The sequence below is a fragment of the Silurus aristotelis genome, assembly GCF_946808225.1.
Source record: "Silurus aristotelis genome assembly, chromosome: 19".
Lineage (NCBI taxonomy): Eukaryota > Metazoa > Chordata > Actinopteri > Siluriformes > Siluridae > Silurus > Silurus aristotelis.
This window is the reverse complement of record NC_139592.1, coordinates 1203774-1213551: the sequence shown is the minus strand read 5'-3', so window position 1 is coordinate 1213551 and position 9778 is coordinate 1203774. Positions and strand designations below refer to the sequence as shown.

General features: G+C 42.0%; 1 long non-coding RNA gene across 2 annotated transcripts in view; it reads left to right on the top strand.

Annotated features, from left to right (window-relative positions):
* The window catches only part of LOC310714967, a 36223-nt gene that overhangs the window by 11803 nt on the left and 14642 nt on the right, over positions 1-9778 (top strand). Inside the window, exon 1 of one of the 2 annotated variants that reach the window (XR_014530198.1) lies at positions 2630-2676. The exons of the other annotated variant lie outside the window; for it this stretch is intronic. This is a non-coding gene — a long non-coding RNA (uncharacterized lncRNA). Of the gene's footprint in view, positions 1-2629; positions 2677-9778 lie in introns of those variants that run through there. 2 annotated transcript variants of the gene reach the window in all.

The window sequence follows — 9778 nt, the reverse complement described above, 5'->3', positions numbered from 1 at the left end:
AAAATATGATTAATCATAAAAGCAAAAAGTGGGAAACAAACCAAACAATGTGTATATGCAAAAATAAAATGAAATTAAAAAAATGTATATTTCCAATGTATTACTGTTACAAAAAAACTACAAAAGCAAAAAGTTAATATTTATTACAATTTCAAATAAAAAAAAATTCTTAATTATATGATCTTTTTATATTATTAATTTATTTCAGTTTAAATGATATTCTTTGTTATGTTATTAAATGTATTAATTGATAAAATATTAAATTAATTCATTACTTAAAATGTTTAATTCATATTTAATTCATATTTACTAAATATATGAATTATATTAAAACATGCAAGATATTTTTGTACAACACAAATATATAAGTTGAAGGTAATCTATAACGTAAAACACCAAAAAAAAAACAATCAGTATGTTAGAAAATTAAATTATAAAATATAATCATGATTTATTATAAATTATAAATCATGATTAGAAAAATAAAAAAAAAGAAACACAACATTTGATTCCAACATTAAATAAAACTAATATAAATATAAATATGTATGAAAGGGCTTTTATTTGAACTTTGTTGACCAAAAAACAAACATTGTCTACAACAATTAAAAAAAAGCACAAGAAAAAATAAATTTCACTATTCAAATACAATGTATTATAATATAAAAAAGCAAAGAAAAGGAAAAGGTATTACACCAAGCAAGTGCAACCACACACACACACACACACACACACACACACACACACACACACACACACATTATAAACAGACGACATCTCACATTACTGCCTACATCATCTACACACTCATTGATACTTAACGTACAGCGGTAAACACACACACACACACACACACACACACACACACACACACACACACACACACACCACACACACACACAAACACACACACACACACACACTCTCTCTCTCTCTCTCTCAGCCTCTCAGCTCATTACTGTTATCTACTTATTAACACTGAGATTGTTGCGCTTTTCTCGGAAGCCGGCACTCAACGACGAGCCTCCCATTAGCGTTACCCAGAATCCCCTGCAGCTCGGAGGAGTCCATTACGCGGATGCGTGGCGCTAAAAGGCCTGCGAGAGTAGAACGTTTATCCATGACGAGTACTTAATAAAGGGCCGAGCTGAGGGAGGAAGAGAGATCGTCATCGTTTCGTTTTACTTTGTGTTAGCATGTTTTGTTTCGTAACTCTTGCGCTCTGTTTTTCCTCTTTAAAGGAAGCTTTCCAGTCGTCCTAATTAGCTGGAGGGGAACGCCGCGGCTCCGCAGGAGAAATATTAGCGCGTTGTTTGTAAATAGGTGATGTATGGAGCCCGTATCCCAGCGTGATGAATGCTTTTAAAAATTTCCTCTCTTTTATCAATTGGCTAACAAACTCATGTATCACTGCCACCTCGCCGCTCGGGCCACATAAATTAGCCACGTCTCTTCTATGTGTGCTCTCTGGCTTTAAACATGCTCCTTCTCTTTCTCTCTCTTTCTCTCTCTTTTATCTCTTTTTCTTGTTTCCCCACTTTCTTGCTCCCCTTTTCCACCCCCTCCCCCCACCTTCTCGTTTGCGGTTGCTTGCCTTGTATTTAGCCATGTAACTGTAACCTATTAGCCTCAGCGAGTGCATTTGGAACGCTCTGTTTATCTCAGCAGGGTTCCTCCATTTCTCCACACTGACCTGAAAGACACGTCTCCACTTATCCCAGGGGGATGTAGGTGATTTCTTGTTTTGTCTTGTCTTTGTCGTCATCAATCATGATCCTTGAAATGGTCCATCACAAGACTCTCTGGTGCCTCTTCACGAGTCTTGGAATTCATGGCTGAGCCCATAGCATTGCTTCCTATCTACAGGGTTGGTCACAATCAGTGATGTGACCAGGAGGAAATCCAGATCTGCTCCACAGGTTGTCCCACAAGGCTCAGTACTGGTTTTTTTTCTTTTTATGTTGAAGGAATGGTCAGGTGGGTGTGGTGTGAGCTTGCAGGAAAGGTCAGGCAGATAGTGGGAACCAGTGATTGCTATCTGAGAAGATCCAGAGGCCATGTTTTCCAGAAAAGAATATGTGTGAAAACCTTGTTCCTGAAGAACAGGTGGAGTTTTTGAGCATCAAGCCATAGTAGGACCAAGGACCAAGCCTAGTAATTGGCAGAACCATCTAGGAGCCTCATGTGGTACTTCTACTGTAGAAGGTATGAAATGGAAAGAAGACATTTCCATATCATTAGTACAGATGTTGCAAAACCCCCAGTGCTTCTAGAATCGATCAATGGAGTTTTCAGGGAATGATTAGGAGCTTTAACTTGGATGACTTGTTCTGGCTTTGTGTATGTGGAGATGTAATGATTCTGGTTGTTCATTTAGAAGGTCAAAGCCCTCCAGATAGAGCTGAAGATGCTTCCTGGAGTACGATGGTGTTTGCATGGTGTTGTAGTTTCTTTCAATTTTAAACCATGAGATTCGGTGTTGTACTGATTTTAGATACTGTGTGTGTGTGTGTGTGTGTGTGTGTGTGTGTGTGTGTGTGTGTGTGTGTGTGTGTGTGTGTGTGTGTGTGTGTGTGTGTGAGCAGTCAGAGGTAAATACGCGAGAGACAGCCCATTAGTTTTGGGTCGGTGGTGATGCATGGTGTTGCAGCGAGCAGCGCATTTCTCCGCGAGCCGGTGAGTAATGCCCGACTCACCAGTGTCCACTGTGCACTCCGCTATTTTTATTATCCGTCTCTTCCTATCTCTTTCTTTCTCTTTCTCTCCCTCCTTCTCCCTTTCCCTTTCTTTCTCTCGAGCAGCTTTCATTTTTCTTATTGCGTCCACACAAATGACTACCGGCTGTAAAGGAGTAGAGGACATGGACAGAGCAAATCTCTCTCCTTATCCCTCCATCTTTCTCTCTCTCTCCGTTAACTCTGCCCTCTACTCAACTTTCCGTCATCTCTCACACTCGGCCTGTTTGTCCACATCTGTATCAGTCTCTTTTTCGCCAATCTCTCTCTCTCTCTCTCTCTCTCTCTCTCCTTCTCTCTCTCTCTCTCTCTCTCTCTCTCTCTCTCTCTCTCTCTCTCTCTCTCTCTCTTTCTCTCTCTCTCTCTCTCTCTCTCTCTCTCTCTCTCTTTTTCTCTCTCTCTCTCTCTATTTCTCTGGAGAACATCACAAGATACTAAATGCTGCCAATTCATGACATAAGTGAGAGTAGGTGGCTAATAGCGAGTGAGACAGGTGTAGTTCAGATAAGACAGGTGAAGGGGAAGTGAGACAGGTGGAAAGATGAGGGTGAGAGGAGGATGAAGGGAAGACTATTATGTGAGTGTGTAAGAATAGTGAGACAGGTGAGATAAATGAGGGAGTGAGATGGATGAGGGGGAGTGAGATAAATGAGGGAGTGAGACAGATGAAGTAAAGTGAGACAGATGAGGGTGAGTGAGATAAATGAGGGTAAGTGAAATAAATGAGGGGGTGAGACAGGTGAGGGTTAGTGAGATAAATGAGGGGGTGAGACAGGTGAGGGGGGGAATTATGGTGGCGTAAAACTCCTAGGTGAGTGTGTAGTCAGAGAATGGTGAGTGAGAGATATGGGGTAAGTCAGATGTGATTGGGGTGAGACAGATGAGGAAGACAGAGAGAGAGACAGATTGAGGTTTGTGTAATGAAAGTGAGTAATAGTGGCTTTTGTAAGTGATGAAGTAAAGTGTCCCTGGGCGTGGAGGCTTGGGGGATCAGGGGCTCGAGGACTAGGGGGCTCGGGGTTTCGGGGGCCTGGTGGCCTGGGGGCTCGAGGGCTCGAGGGCTCAGGGGTTCGGGGGCATGGGGGCTCTGAGGTTCGGTGTATCAGGGGCTCAGGGGTTTGGAGACTCGGTGGCTCTGGGGCAACTTGCAGTTCTTGATGGTTGAAACTAAGCCCAGGCAGCAGGAGGGCAGCTTTAATGGGGTCCTGTTTATACCACTCACACTTACTGACTTACAGAGCAGACTGGGGGTAAGTCACCTTGTTAGGGCTCACTAAAGTTTCACACACTGCCACCATGCTACTGCGCCACCATGCTACTGCGCCACCATGCTACTGCGCCACCATGCTACTGCGCTACTATGCTACTGTGTTACCATGCTACTGACTTTATTTTCATTGAAAAATCCTCCTTTAGCATGAAGAACAGCTTTACACTCTCAGCATCTGGACACTTTGTTTCTCCAAATGTTCAGCTAAAATATTTCGCTGTGTTTCTTGTAAAACTCGCCAAAGTTGTCCTTCACTAGTTGGAGATTACTTTCTGATGTAGTTCATCGCAGAGCAGTTCAGTAGGATTGAGGTGTGGTGACTGGGCAGGTGGTTCCATGATAGATATCACTCCAGATGATGGTTTGTTCTCTAAATAACACTAACAGAACTCAGACATGTGCTTCATCTCATCATCTTGTTCTTCTGTTAGAGACAAAAACTGTCCAATTTGGACTCCACAGAACTTTCATCCACTCATTCACTGTCCCAAACCTTTTACTATTAACTGAATCTGTTGCCTTAAAAACAATAGAAACAGTGACAGTGTAAATATCATGGACTCGACTCGGTGACTGTGGATAGATTTTACTTTGAATTAAAAGTCTGTGGTAAAATTCTATGTTCTTGTTGGTTGCTCTCCTTTAATCTCTCACCTGTAGACAGATTCATGTCATCTTTCTGTTTTTCTATCTCTCCTTCAAACCCCTTTAGACCCCTCTCCTGACAGCGGGGGGCTAGCGGCTAGCAGCAATCCATCTCTGTCAGAAAGCTAAAATGATAACGGCAATTAAACCTAAGGAGTAATTTTTTGGCCCAAGGTTCCCTCAGAAGGCCTTAGCGTGGAAGAAGAATGAAAAGACAGACCTCAGGAGGAGGAGGAGGAGGAGGAGGAACAGGAAATGGAGCAGAAATGGCAGAAGCAGTCATGTGAAAGTCAGAGGGTATGATTCCTGTAAATTAACCCTTTTTGTCACATTGCACACTGCTCACCTGCTGAAAGGTTCTTTAGATCAGGAACCATTAGAAACCATGAAGAAGCTGGAAGCTGAGAGGACTCGACTTGGCAAGTTGACTTTGGCTTTGAATTTGAAGGTTTTTTTTTTGAGAACCAAGGAACCCATTTGGGTTTACATTCGGTTATAACTGTGCAAAGATCTGATTTCACTGTGCTGTAATGTCCCTGAGCGAGTGAGGTAGAAACTTTATTTGTAAACCAAGAAAATTATTTGTTAACCAAGTTTTTTTAATGATCATTTACAGGTTTGCTGGTTAATTCTAGGTTTTAATCCACTGAACAGGTTTCTGGGCAGTGGAAGAGGAAGTACACAAGCCATGTAGTCGAGTAAAAGTAGATCCACTTTATTAAATATTACAAATAAAAGTACAATAACATTTGCATTCAAATGTACTTAATTATCCAAAGTAGTGATTTATTATAACTATAATGTTCCTTTTATCATTTTTATCACAAGATTTTTTACTCAATCAACAGTTTCTGTGTAAAGACTCGAATGTGACTCTCAGCACACTGATCTATTAATAGAATTATATTAATGACTCAAACACTGATTGATTTCTATTACAATCATCATGAACACAAAACCTTCTTTAATAAAACGTGTAAATGAGGTCACGTGTGTGGTGGTGAGTTCGAGTCTGGAGTTTCTTCATCATTTATTCTTCTCTAAATGTTCTGCTTGATGTTGAACTGATGCTGAACTGGATGTTGGTTGTACGTAGATACACCAAGAGCCGATCAGAAGTTCAAAACCCTGATTGGTGACTGCTTTTGTTTTGATCAGTTACATTTTTATACACATAAATTTAAAAAAATCCACTCGTTATACTAAATGTAGTTGAGTAAAAAGTGAAAGATTTGACTTTGAAATGGAGTGAAGTTAAAGTAAAAGTCTCCCTCAATGTAAAGTACAGAGACGTGAAAAAGCTACTTAATACAGTGACAAGTTACATTTACTTCCTTACTGTCCACCACTGATTCTTTAAGAACTTTTGGATAACCTCAGTGGAACTCATGCCACCCATGTTGGTGTATTGGTGCAACCACAATAGGAATTCTTTTCTCTGTACAGATTTTTTAAATATTTGCAAAATCTGTTCAAGTCCTGAAAGAGGATACAGGTGAGCATTTTTCATTTCACAAGCAATTTTAATCTGTTCCAGAAAGAGCTGCATCCTGAAAAGAGAAAACTGTTCCGATCCGTTCCTCAATGATCCCTGCATGATTTTAGCATCGAGACCTCGATCCAAACACCAAAGGAGTCGCCGAAAACCCGGAGTTGCAACGTAACAAACAATCCTTGTAAATTTGATTTATAGTAGCGTCCTGGCTTCGCGTGTAATCTCCCTCCTCGCCACTTTGGAACAATAACAACAACAATAACAATAATAAAAGCGGCCCATCGATCGTGGCTCGCCGGCCCCTCGCCAAATCCATAATTAGACTCTTTTGTTGGCTCCGTTGTTGTTGTTGAAAATCTAATTATGAAAGATGAAACACAGCCTTCAATGAGATCGCTGTAAAATAGCATAATTAATATGGGGATTTTTTCTTTTTCGGAAACGAGAACAATTCTGTTTTTATGGCGGCCCACGCGCTGCCAGTGAAATTAATTAAGTGTGCCAGGATTTATGAGAGAGGCGCCGAAATGAAAAGAATTAATCGGAGGCTGAAGATGGATGGGGCGCTGGAAAATGATGACGCCCGATGAGAACTAACCGCTTTAGGGCCGAAAATCAGGGGGAGGGGAACGCTGACGCAATTACCCATCATGCACCAACAGCTGCCCTGCTACTAGAATTGGCTAATTTCTTAGGCTGTTTCTTTTTTTTTTGTCCTGATCAATCTAAGCCCACCATCGCTCCACTATCATCAAACACTCCCAGATAAGAGACTGGTTTTGTGATTATGGAGTCATTAATTTTGTTCAAGGATGGAGTCCGACTCCAAATCTCTCCTCATCACTGACAGTTAACGACTCTTTTCCCTCCATCGTCGTCACTTAATGGAGACAAATACGAGAACAGGCGAAGCATCATTTAATTAAACTTGCATCACGCTGATCATTTCGAAATCTATAGCTCGTGTAAGGCATGCGAGTGGGCCGTAATCTGTCTCTGCAGACGTGTTTCTCTGAGATACTTAAGCGAAGTTTAACGAACAAAAACATCACAGCACTTCCTAATGAATTGGCATAATGCACCATTAAGCAAGAATAACCTCATTTTCTATAATGAAGAGACTTGTTCTGAGGTGTTTTTCTTCAGGCCTCTCTGGACAGAGAAGAGGGAGGACATCTGTAATTGTCTGTAATCATGTGTAACTGCACCAACTTGACTCGACATCTTTGGTGGCAAAAAACTGACCTCTCCTCCTTCGCCTTCTTCTTCTCCTCCTCCTCCTCCTTCATACCTAATCCTCCCATCCTGTTCCATCCTGGAGGATTAGCCTTAGCCATGAACCCGGAGCAGATTATTAGGCCCTTTAGCCGTCTCGTGCTCTGGCGCTGATGCGAGCTCAGTGATGGCTCTAATGGACGACTAATTGGTCGACTCTTCTGTCCCGGTCGTCCAGTGGTACAGAGTCTGAGCAAATGAAGAGGCGTGGGACATTGTGTGTGTTTGAGGGGGGGGGGCTGAAATGGAAGTAATTAGCCATCCTACACACTCAACAAGATAAATGAAGACTCGTTGGGCGTCCAGTTCCAGGACAGATGACTGGGCAGGTACGCCGGGAGCATCTCCGTCCTCTGGAGCGTGTCCAGGGCTGGTAATTAACTCCACACGCTTGCTGTGTGTCTGTGTAAAGCCGTACTCCTCCCACTTAGGAGGTGCCTTAAGCTACAAATTGGCTTCTATTGTCAGGCTTGTAGAGTGATTATGAAATATTGTTTAATTTGCAGGCCGGCCGAGTCGGAGGGGGGCTGATTTTGATGAATCGAGCGTTTTTATTTCATCATCCATTTATTGTCTTGTGCACCGAGAGTCGTCTAGGGTTCGGCGTTCGGGGAGCGTGTGGGACGACCTAGACAAGCACAGGCCATGTTTTAAACAAGCCTCACCAATCACGGGCCAGCGTTTTAAAATAAACCTCACCAATCACGGATCCTGATTGTCCTCGGAGGCCTCGGCGTGGGACAGCTGCATTAATAATGAGTCAAACACCTGAAATTTTCGCATTATTGTGCAACGTGGCAAGAACGGAGCGGGAGAGAGGAAGTGGGACTCTGGGAAAAAGAAAGTAAGATAGATGAAGGGGAAAGAAAAGGACGAATAAAAAGTCAGTAACGATACAAAGCAACAGTAAAGTAAGTGTGTTACTTTAAAGTACAATTTTAAAGTTGATTAGTTTTCTGTCACTGCACATCCTGAAGAGTTTTATGCCTTTTATACCACAGCTGTTTGGTAGTATATCTATATATTTATTTACGTTTTATTTATGCATAGTTGGAAAAAAAAAAGACAAAAAAAGGCCACGTTTCCTGACACTGGAGACTCCTTTCATGCTTGTTATATAAAGAGACACATTTGAGTTGGTATCAAAAAGTTTCGTGACTACTGGTGTAACTGGTGCTGTTCTGACCGTGTGTGTTGCCACGTCTGCGATTTTTTCATGGACAGCAAGTAAGAACAAAGAGCAAACATGAAATTCTGAGTAAAACTGGGAAAATCTGCCATAGAGACGTTTGACACGACATACGTTTGACATACGGCGACGCCGCAACGACTCGTTCGAGGTGTTTTGAGTGGAAGAACGTCACTGGAAGACGCTGTGAGATCAGGAAGACCATCAAGGAGCTCAACCATCCGAAAATGTTGAAACAGTTCGTGCATGATGATCGTCAGAGAACAATACACATGATCTCACTTCCGCACCCAGCCTACTCACCGGATTTGGTTCCTGCAGACTTTGACCTCTTCTCAGGAGGAGATGCAATGTAAATCACAGAAGGTGTGTAATAGGTTTCGAAAAGAAGACTTCTAGGACCCACTCCAGAAGAATGTTGGGAGCGCTGTATTGCTGTGCACAGGGACGTAGATAGAAATAAACAGAGATTGTCTCCAAACCTTTATATACACATTTCTCCATTAAGAAAAGCATGTTAAAATGTTCTATGCAATCAGAATTGAGAACCAATGCTGCGGTATAAAGGAACATAATAAAACATGTAAAACATGCAGACGGGATGCTGCAGCTTGCACCTGGACGAGACGGCCCGAGCCGATCTAATCGATTTAGCGCTCATCGACAGGGACGCGGAAAAGCCGCCTCTCCGCCAGGCCTCGGATTGAATTAAACACCTTTTACGGGTCGGGATCAATAGTGCGAGGATGATTGGAGCTGTGGGGGGTAAATATATATCGAGACAGCATTATGATATGTAGACATGCAAGATCTGTTTTCTGGTCTCCCGCACGGCCGAAACAGAATCCAGAGCCATGTTGTAATTCAAGCAAATCAATGCTTTTAAAACATTTAGCCGCCGCCTGTAATAAACAACCGACAAAATAGTCTTGGGAAGCAATACACTGCAGCGGTGCGTTTTAATCATCAAAGGAAGAGAAACCGAGCTGCAGGGCCACAAGATTGTTTCACTTTCTTCTCATTTCAGACATCCATCAGGGGCAGAGGATAAACCAATGCAGGACTTAAAAGCTCGAAGGACAGATTTCATATTATTTCTTTTTATTTTGGTAAGTTTAAATTGCTATTCAAATTTCAGGAACTCCATATTGGATGGAAATCAATTTCAA